The sequence below is a fragment of the Heterocephalus glaber genome, unplaced genomic scaffold, assembly GCF_053883595.1.
Source record: "Heterocephalus glaber isolate CG9 unplaced genomic scaffold, H.glaber_assembly_v1.0 deba00000281, whole genome shotgun sequence".
In the NCBI taxonomy this organism is placed as follows: Eukaryota; Metazoa; Chordata; class Mammalia; order Rodentia; family Bathyergidae; genus Heterocephalus; species Heterocephalus glaber.
Genome location: NW_028258139.1, coordinates 6,969,211 through 6,979,998, shown reverse-complemented (window position 1 = coordinate 6,979,998; position 10,788 = coordinate 6,969,211). Strand labels below are relative to the sequence as shown.

The 10,788-nt window shown below is 44.4% G+C and overlaps 1 pseudogene; it reads left to right on the top strand.

Moving 5' to 3' along the window:
- Window positions 1–2,455: 2,455 nt before the first annotated feature.
- Window positions 2,456–7,799, top strand: LOC147830199 (cytochrome c oxidase subunit 6A1, mitochondrial pseudogene; annotated as a pseudogene).
- The last annotated feature ends 2,989 nt before the right edge of the window (window positions 7,800–10,788 follow it).

The window sequence follows — 10,788 nt, the reverse complement described above, 5'->3', positions numbered from 1 at the left end:
AGGCAGCTGTTTCTGGTAAAGGTGACTGGAAGTGTGACAATTGTGGGGTTCCTTCTGGATTCTGCTCCTCCTGAACTGAGGAACGTACTGGTTTGGTGAAAAGTAAGAGCCAAGAAAATACGTACTCCTTGCTCTGAGCAACGGTTTGGTGACAAATTTGAGGAAAAAAAGTTACACTGAGTTACATTTTATACCTCAAACACATCTCAAGCATGTGCTTAATATGCAAACAATGTGGATTTTAGAAGATAAGAAATCTATTTCTCCTTTAAAACAGAAATGACACTCATTGGAGGCCCCTATCACGCTCCAAGAATGGACCTGCTTAAGCCTGAGAAAAAATAAAAGGCCAGGATTTTTGAGGTCCTCCTCCACCCCTTTACCTACACTTCTAGCATGTGAACTTGTTTCCCAAGCTAATGAAAAAACAAAATAAAAAACGCTGTCTGATCCTTGCCACCCCGACAGCTGCACTTCATGTGGCAGATGCGCTCAGGTTGAGTGTCTTGGAACTGCTTGTCCCCAGAGGCCAGTATCAGGTGGTCCTTGCCAGGCGATTGTGAAGTGAAACCTGTGACTCAGGGCTTTGTATTTCCAGACATAAACACAGAGCTAGCGAGCACTTTGGCCCTGCTTTCGCAGTGCAGCGCTTCCTGCCAGGCCTCTGCAGGCCACAGCCCCTCTGCTCACCTGCCTGAGCCTGGTGAGTGGCGGGCGGAAGCCGGGACATCAGAGGCCCTAGCTGGGTCTCGTGCTGGCCACCCCGCAGACCACTGCCCAGCTGTTTGCCCTGTAATAGCAGGTGTTTCAGGTCTGAGGTTTTACTACCTAACAGCTTCTTTCTCTGTGTGCTGTCTGCTTTTCCGACTTGCCAGATTTTTCTCACACTTTTCAAATCCAGTCTAAGTGACTCTGTGGCTGGCAAGTAAGGTACGTCCCTCACTACTGCCCAGGCCATGGGACTTTCATGAATGGTGCCACGGCAGGCTTCTTTCTCCCTCATCTTGTGAAACCTGGCCTGTGCTCTCCACTTGGGATACCCTTCCCGAGAGTGGGCTGCCTTCCACCACTGTGGGCCACCCTTTCCCACTGTAGGCCGTCCTCCCCTGCTGTTGGTCAGAGACCTGAGTTCGAGGGGCAGGCCACAGGGGACCTCGCAGTGGACAGAAACAATTCCTTCTTAAATTCTGGGCGTTCTCTGTCTCAGCTCTGGGATCGTGAAGTGACCCAAAGGCAGGTGTGCGGATGGACCACACACAAGTGTTCTGGAGTCTATCACACCTAGGTGAAGATTCAGCTTTTGTTTTTTCCCTCTCTCTCCAATTTCCAAAGTATCACAGAATTGTATTTTTCTAAATTACAATAAATGATTAAAAATGAAATTTAAAAAGTAGATGTACAAAGCACGAGTAGGTTTTTTAGATTCAACAGACATGAAATTACTCTGTCAAATTGCTATAGTCATTTCTAAACACTCCCAATTCCTAAACTTGTCTTAAACCAGGAGCAGTAAGTTCAAAGGCCCCACTCTGTGTTACCATGCTTCAAGTATTTCAGTGAGTCCTGGGGAGTGTGTGTGTGTGTGTGTGTGTGTGCATGTTTATGTGTGTGTATCAACAAGTATGAGAGTATGTACGTCTGCAAGAATGTAAACATTGAGTGTGTCACCATGTGTGTGAGCATGTGCATGTTTGTGGGTGTGTCTGTGTGAGCAGGGGTGTATGTGTATCAGTGTATGGCTATTGAGTGTGAAAGTGTGTTAGTATTGTGTGTCTCTATGCATATTTGTGAATGTGTGTGAGTGTATGTGGGTTTTGAGCCTGAGAATGTGTTAATAGCATGTTTGTGTGTGCTTGTTTGTATGTGAGCTGTGAGTCTGAGTCACTTTCTTTGTTGCTGAGACAGCTGCCTGATACAACTTCAAGCAGGAGACATTTATTGTGGCTTGGTTCCAGGGTAGGGTGGCATGGCAGAGAAGAAGCTACTCCTGTTGTGGTGGTGGGGAAGCGGAGAGATCAGTGGAGGAGCTGGGAGGCCTTCTGGGCAACACCCCAGTGACCCACTTCTGACCAGGCCACCCTACCTCTGTCAGCTGGGAGCCCCATCCAATCACCCTCCTAAAGCCCATGAGCACCTAGAGGGCTTGGGAGGACATCTAGGTATAAACCATAGCAGTGTGTATGTGTGTGGGCACAAGGGTAGTGGGTGAAGTGTGTCAGTAATGTGTGCGTATGCTTGTTTGTATGTGTGAGTGTGTGAATGAGTGAAAGTACAGAGAGGTGGAGAGGGGCCTAGTGCAGGACTGTGAGAAGAATATGTGCATGGGTTAGGTATGCCTACACCTACACACAGGTTTATTTAACCAGTGGCTGAGGAAGGGCACACACAACCAGGACAAATGGCCAGAGGGAGTGTGGGGAAGGGCACAGCTTTTCTCCAGAGCAGACTAGACCAGATGGCCATTGCCACTCCTCCTGCCTGGAGTGGCCGAGCACTCAGTGTGGATCTGTGCTGTGTGCGGGAGCTGGCCAGGTGTGTGTGCATCTTCCTTCCCATCTGGGCCTGTCAGCCCCGTGAAGCTGTGTTAATATCAGTCCTCTTTCAGAGCAGGGGCATTGAGACCCAAACCCTAGGAGCCTGCTGAAGTGGTGGGGCTTGAAGCCAATCCATGGTTGTGTCCCCGACTCCAGCTCTCACTCACAGCATTATAGCAGCTCCCAAAGCATCCCTCCCTTTGAGACTGCTATTGTCGTTGTTGAGACTTGGACAGGAATTGACTTAAAGAGACCTCTTCTTGGCCGGCCGCTGAGATGCACTGCCATTCCAGGCGAGGCTTGGACTGAGGAGCCTGTGATCAGAAGTACAGACTAATAAAATATATTATAACTATAAATTATTTAGATAGATATTTTAACTTCTCGGTGTTATTCAGACTTCTGAAAGAATTGGCAGGGAATGGGGCATTAGGTGTCTAGGGTTCTGTAGAAATGTATTCATTTTCTATTTTAAGAACATGAAACAAATATTTTCTGATTTATTTTCACTTGTGGTTAAGAAATGAATCTAGTTGTAATTAAATCTTCCTTCTTATCCATCCCAAGCCACCTGTCTTCATGATTTCTGAGGACTTCAGAAGCGCTTAACAGGGAGCCAGACCAGAACAGCAAGTCCCAGCCGCAGCTCCCCCAAGCCCGAGCTCCACTGGGCCTCCCCATGACCCGACTTCTGTCCCACTGGCTCCAATGCCTCCAGGTTCCTGATGCTCTCCTTCCTCAAAGACTAGTTGTAGCAGAGTCCTAGCAACCTTATGATACAACATTATGGACATGATTTAAAAAACACCACAAAAAAATCCCCACTTTAAAAAACCAAATACAGTGGTATTATGGTTGATGAACTTAATTTGTGCTATGATTTTGGAAAAGGTGGCTATGTGAGTGTTTGTGTGGGAGAGATAGCTTTGGCCCTGTTTGTCCTCTGATGCAGAGTTTGCAAACAAAAACAAGATTTTGACAAGTGCTCGTTTGTGAACCAAAGTGTTTGCAAACAAAAGTGTTTGTGAACCAAGGTGCCACTGTACTGCCATCAACAGAACCACTGGCCAGGATAGATGGACATAAACGATAGAAAATGATCTCTTCCGCTGACCATTATTTCTTTTCCTAGCATGTTTCCCCCACTTTCTGTGGCTATACTGTCTTGCCCTAGAAGGTACAGAAAGCCAGTGAGAGATGTCAGAGGAGCTGCCAGACTGAGCTCTGGCTCTGGCTCTGGCTGGTCCCTTCTGGTGCTCCGTGGTGAGGAATGCTCTGCACATGTGTTGTACTTGGTGGATATGCAGGGGTCTGATGGGGCTCAGAGATTCATTGCTTGTTCCTTAGAAGGAATGATGACATATAGTGTTGACACCAGGCGTACAAAATGTGGAAGGTTTAGTATCTAATGGATCCTAGAGTCAGGAAGACATAACCTAGGTGGAAATAAAAGCAATACGCAATTGAGGAGAGGTTGCAAATATTTAACTATTTACTTTACTTTATGAATTACCTTTGGTGTGCTGCAGAAGTCCTATGTGCTGCTGGGACAAGTGAGATGAAAGGAGATAAAAAAATATAGCTTTTTGCTATATATGTAAATGATCAAATCACTTATGAGGGTCCTACTGTTCACTTCATGACCAGTAAAGGAAACTGTGATGAGCATCAGTTTTCAGCCATTTGTCTTCCCTCTGCTTTCAATGCCAGTATATGTGATTCTGCTCAGCTGGTCTGGAGAATCTACTGTGTCAAAGTAAAGTGAACAGTTGTGCCCCTCGGCTGCAGTCTGAGTATCCTGGGCCGTCTAGAAGGCTGCTGCCTCCTTGGAGTTGAGTGGTCATGCTGGGGCCAAGCTGGAGAAAAGTGCATAGGGGCAGTGAGAGACGGGGCAATATCAGCAGCTAAAGTAAAAAGTCTGGGGGGACAGAACCAGAAGAAGTTGACCAGAGGGGTGAGATTGTGGCATTGAGGTTAGTGAATGCCCACCCGGCCCTGGCCTTCTCTTAATGAACATTTGCTCAGGGAGACCCGGCCCCTGTCTGAGGAAACACTTCTGCTCATTCCCAAGTGGGTCCTGGCGTTCCAGGCCTTGATTCCACCATACTGGAAAGTTGCAGCAGGCTCTAAAAATTAAAAATAGAACTACCGTGTGATCCAGTACTCTTGATACTGGGCTACATCCAAAGGAAATGAGATCAGCATGTCACATGGACATCTGTACTTTCATGTTCATTTCAGCACTATTTACAATAGCTAAGAAATGAAAAAACCTCAGTGCCCATCAACTGATGAATGGATAAAGAGAACGTGGAAGTCTATATATGATGGAACACAATTCAGCCTAAAAAATGATAAAATCTTGTCATTTGCAACAACGTGTATGGAACTGGAGATAATTATGTTATGTTAAATAAGCCAGGAACAGAAAGGCAAATACTGCATTATATCACTCATATGGAGAATCTAAAAAAGTTGGTCTCATAGAAATTGAGAGGAGAATGGTGGTTACTGGAGGTTGGGGAGAGTAGGAAGGAGGGAAGATGGGAAAATGTGGACCAGTGGGTACTAAATTACAGTTGATAGAAGCAAGAATTTCTGTTGTGTTTTTGCGCAGTCAGGTGCCTATAGATAGTGATAATGTATTATCCATGAGAAAAACCCAAGAGAACAGATTTGGGGGTGTTTTCATTGCAAAAAACTGAGAAATGTTTGAAGAGTTAGTTTTATTTATCCTGATTTGAACACTTATGCAATGTACATATGTATCAAAACGTTACCTGGTACCCCATAAATATGTACAATTTTTATATGTCCATTTTAATACGTTGAAAAAGAGGAAACGAAACACAAAGATGCCCATGCACTGTGAGTCAGCAGTTTCACTCCTATGTTTGTACAAAAAAGCTGACACAAGGATATTTATTTCACTATTACTTGCACTATTCGTTATAGCAAGTTAATGGCAACAAACATTTGTTTTCCTAGAGGTGGAAAAATTCCTAACAAGAAGTGTTGACTGAATGAAATGTCAATAAGATTTTTAAAAAAACACTCATTTTTGTAATTCTTTCCACTGCCCAGAAGCAAATTATTTTTATCATTTTGGTGTGACTGCTACATGTTTTATTTTTTGTATTTGTTACAGTTGTGTGTACTTAGAAAAATGTACAGGTACAAGAACCTGCCTGGTATACTATACATGTTACTCCACAAATTAGTTTTGCACTTGCCACTTTATTTTAGGACTTAGCTGTGCTTGTCATATTATAATAGTTACATTATGCCTTAGTTAATTTAGTCATTTTCTCTATTGACACATATTTAGGTTTTTCTGATTGGTCCCAATACAAATATTGTTGCAATGAATATCCTTTAAGTTGTTCTCATATTTGAGTACTTTTCTAGAATACATTTGTGGATGTGAAATTTGAGGGACTTAAAGAGTCCCTGTTTCATCCTTCTAAAAAAATATGTAGGTGCTTCCAGGATTGCTGCTGGGCTTGATTTATTCAGGAGCAGCTGTGATTGGCCAGTTTGCTCTGTGTAAGATGACTCTTGCCGAGTAAAGATGATGCTTTATGAGCAGCAGTCCTTGGTGTGTACGGAAATGGCTGAATTCCTCTTTCAGGGGTACCCGCAGTGACCTGGAGGAAAGGTGTGTTCTAAGCTGAGTAAATGCCATCTAGACACCTCGGAACTGTGCCAGGTTCTTAGACCTCCAGCCTGGGTTTTGGATAATCCAGATAGAGCACATTGGAAACTTTCTTGGGAACTTTAATTTCACTGTGGGTCAACTGTCAGGTGGTCAGATAACTTTATTGAACTCTTTGGTGGGCAGGTAAGGTATTTTGGATTGTGTCACTTTTGCCACAGAACAAAGGACCTGTTGTAATTGCTGCCCCCTAATCTCCTACTTCCCTGGCATGGCCTTCGGACAGCCAAAACTCTTCACCTAAGAAGAGAGAGCATTGTTAGAAATTACCAATGTTTTAATCTGTTGAAGAATATACCCTTTGGAATGGTGGCCAGTCTTGACTTAGCAGCTATCAAGTTTGATCATCTCACTAAGAAAACCTGAGTTTTCAACTTCTGAATGAAAATTTTGAGCTAATAGTATTCTGGCCACCATAACCCTCTCTGTGGTTTATCTATCTGTCTTCGACTTTGCAGAACAGTAATCTTGGGTTTGTTTCCTATGTTGGAACTTGGTGTAAATGTCTATGATGCTACAAAATCAGTATATTCTGGTCACAGATGAGGAGGTATTATGGTTTGGATCAAAAATGCTCCCACAAGGCACATGTGTTTAGAAGTGAGGCTTTTGTATGGTGATTAGATCACAGAGGTACCAACTTCAACAATGGATTTGTTCACTGATGAGTCTATAGCTGAATGTGCTATGGGTAGGACCTTCTTGGAGGAGGTCAGTCAGTGAAGGAATAACCAGGAAGAGTATATTTTTGTCCCCAGTTCCTTCCTTTCTTTTTGTTTTTTTCCTTTACTCTCTGCTTCTTGGCTCCCATGAGGTGAGCAACTTTTATCTGCCATGTTGTTTCTGCCTTGGAGTCAGTTGACCATGGACTGAAACCTCTGAAACCATGAGTTAAAATAAATTTTCTTTGAAGCAGCATTTGCCAGATGTTTTGTCCCAGCAACAGAAAGGTGATTAATATAGGGGGCATGATGTGGAAGGCACCCAGGCGAGCCAGGTTCTCACTCTGATGTTCACGGCACCACCAGGACACAAATGGAACATGTCCTCCATTTTAAGCCCCATAGCATTCACATGTGTCATATTTCCTCTTTAATAATCCGAGAGGCTTGGGGTCCTCCAAAACGGTGGCTGCAGCCATAGCTGCGCCCCGGGTTTCTCGGCTGCTAGGCCGGTCCCGCCCGCAGGTGGGGCGGTTTATATCGAGTGGCGCCCACGGCAAGCAGGGCTCAGCTCGCAGGTGGAAGGCCCTCGCCTATTTCGTGGCGCTCCCCGGGGTGGGAGAGAGCATGCTGAATGTTTTCCTGAAGTCGCGCCACGGAGAGGAGGAGAGACCCGAGTTCATCGCCTACCTCCGCCTCCGCATCAGGACCCAGCCCTTTCCATGGGGAGATGGTAACCATACTCTATTCCATAACCCTCACGTGAATGCGCTTCCGACTGGCTATGAAGATGAAGAAAGAGAACCTGGACCATTATCTAGGCATTAGGGACCAAAGCTCTGATTTGGACCATTACTCATTCAGACCAGAAAAATGTATGGGACCTTAAGCTCATCTTCCTTACTTGTATCAGATGATGACTATCAATAATAATAATAATAATATTAATAATAATAATAATAATACGAGAGGCTTGAAGTGACTCTTCTGAGTTTACTTCCTGCTGCAAGTCTTTTGAGTTTGACTAAGGTCTCTCTCAAGGAAGCTTTTTGGCTTAGTGTGATCTGAAGAAAAGAAATAATTTTTAAATATTCTTTTAATACTGTCATCAGGCCACAGGCTTTTCCTGGAATCAGGAGATATGATTAAAAGAGCCCTGAATCTGGGATCTTGACATTCACTGCCTGGATTTGGCTGAAAGCTCTGGACCAACCTGAGCATCTATTTCCTCAGTCTTCAGTGCAGCATGGATGAGGATGAGCAAGGGCTCTGAGGCCCACACTGAGCCCTGAGAGTCTCAAGAATCTTGGTTTTACAACTCCTTTGTGAAATGCAATCTCACAGACTCCTTTCTGTGCCTTGCCTTGTCATGGCCCATCACATTGCTTCTAAAACATGGTGGTTCTTTCTCAGATTCACCCTCAGGAATGTAAAACTTGTTGTTACTCTTTGGTATCCCTTGATGGGTTAGACTCTCCACAGCGAGGAGTCAAGAGTAGGTACTGAGAATAAGCCAGGCCTGTTTGCAGCACCATTATGTTCAGAGGCTCTTCACAGTCAGGACTGGCCATACAAACTGTGAAGGAGGTGGAGGTGCCCTTGAGCCTCTCTCTTTTCCTTTTTGCCACTTTCCCTTTCCAAACATTCTCCTCCTTTCAATCCATCAGCATCTACCCATTTAATGCCCTCTTCCTACACTAAAATTGCTTTCCAGGGACGTAACTTGAAAACTTAATTCACATTAATTTATAAATGAATTTTATCATTTCACATGAAGGCAGTAAACACACAAAATCCATCAAACTTATTTTCAGGGTAATTATGTTTCTGTATTTTAAATAAATTAATTTTATCGGTACATTTTAGGTATACAATATATGACAATCATCTTTGGAAATTTGCACCTTGACATACTCTCTCTTGGTTCTTATTTCTTTCCCCCTTCTCCTGCCCTCCCTTCAACCCCTCCATCCCACCCTATTTTCAAAGACTTTGTTTCCATTTTTCCATTTTCTCATATTAATTCCATTCCCTTCTTTCCTTCTCTGTATCTTGAATGCTTTCTTTCCTTCAGGGAAGGGACCTTGGTGATGAGTAGGAGCTGTTGTGTGGTGTTTTGTCTTGCCCCACTGATGTTGCTAACAGTATAAGATGTTATCAGCTGACGTATTTATGGCACCACCAGAACACAAATGAAACATGTCCTCCATTTTAAGCCCCATAGCATTCACATATGTCATATTTCCTATGAGAATGCACTTTGTGAATTTGATTTTCAAAGATCTTATCACTTCAGTGCTAGCTGAACCAGTGCCTCTTATTTTCCTTCAGAAGTCCTTAAAATAAGGACATTGTCAGTGAGGAATGTATACCTTCATGGCTTCATCAAATACTTGAATCTTAAAAAAGACCTGTTGGCATGTTTGTCCCTTTTCCTTTGGCTGGAACAAGCAAGAATGATGGTGAATTGTGACATCTGCTGTTCTTTTTAGGTAAGGGTCTTTGAACATGTGAAGTTTGTATATGCCTTTTTAAAAAAATTGTGGTGACTCTAGCCTTCCTTTATACCCTTCTGCTATATTGTTTAGAACTTTCTTGCCTAAGAAGTTTCCTGCTTTTCCTGTGCCACCTTTACTATAGTTTGGGTAAGTGTTCCCCGAAGTCTTAGTACCCAGCTTGTGATGCTGTCGGGAGGTGGTGAAACCTTTAGGAGGCAGAAGGAAGTTAGGTCATGCCCGTGAGGGGGATATTTGGACCCTTCTTCTCTTTATTTTCTGACAATTATAAAGTGAGTAGTTTCCTCCACCATGTACTCTACCCACGGCACTCTGTGTCACCTCACGTCCCCAAATCAATGGAACCAACCAATTATAGACTGAAGCCTCTGAAAACATGAGCAGAACTATTCCTTTTCGCCTTAAAAGTTGATTATCTTTGTCACAGCAATGGAACCTAACTAACACATCTTTAATGTTCTAGGTTGTTACTATTAGTCTTAATAGTCACAAATGGTCCCCCTTTCCTTTACTTTTTTTATTATAAACTTAGAGACATCATGCATGCTTGCAGCCATCCATTAATAGATGGTGAATCTTCTGGAGGTATTAGAAACCTCAAAATAGGTAAGATGGTCTAAATCCCTCTGTGTTCTAGCCATCAGCATTTCACATGAGGGTTGCAAGCTGTGACTTTGTTTACAAGATGCTCAGTGGCCAAAAACATTGTGAGCATTAAAAGTGGACTTGGTGACACCAAAGCAGCCCGCTGCAGACAGGCAGGTCTGTGCACGCCCTATCGAGGTCCCGAGTCACGTGAAACATGCCGAATCAGCCCGCTGCAGACAGGCAGGTCTGCCCATGCCCTACTGAGGTCCTGAGTTGCACAGAACACGCCAAATCAGCCCACGCCCCGGCAACAATCCACTGGACCCCCACCCCCGCTCCTCTGTACAGCCACCTGGTTCCACACTACAAAGATGCAGAGGACACCACACCACCAGACCACTGTACTGAGTCCTGCTGCTCCCAGCCCAGAGATAGGGGCTTCTGAGCCTCCATCCCACTGCTCCTGGTCCAGAGGAAGGGGCTTCCCAGCCACCATCCCTCCCACTGCTCCCAGCCCACAAGAAAGGACATTTGGGCCACCAGACCTACCGCTGCTCCCGTCCCCTGCCTCACCTCTCCCAGCTCAGAGGACGTAATCCGTGCAGGCGCTAACAGCCCCCCGCCCCAATCAAAATGAGGAAACACGTAAATAAGTCTCAAAACCAGACTTCCAGATCACCTACAGCAACCCCAAAGGGAAATGAGATGGAACACTCTGATACTCAACCACCTGGACCCACTGAACTGGCAACAAAAGGGGATCTGGAAAAAAT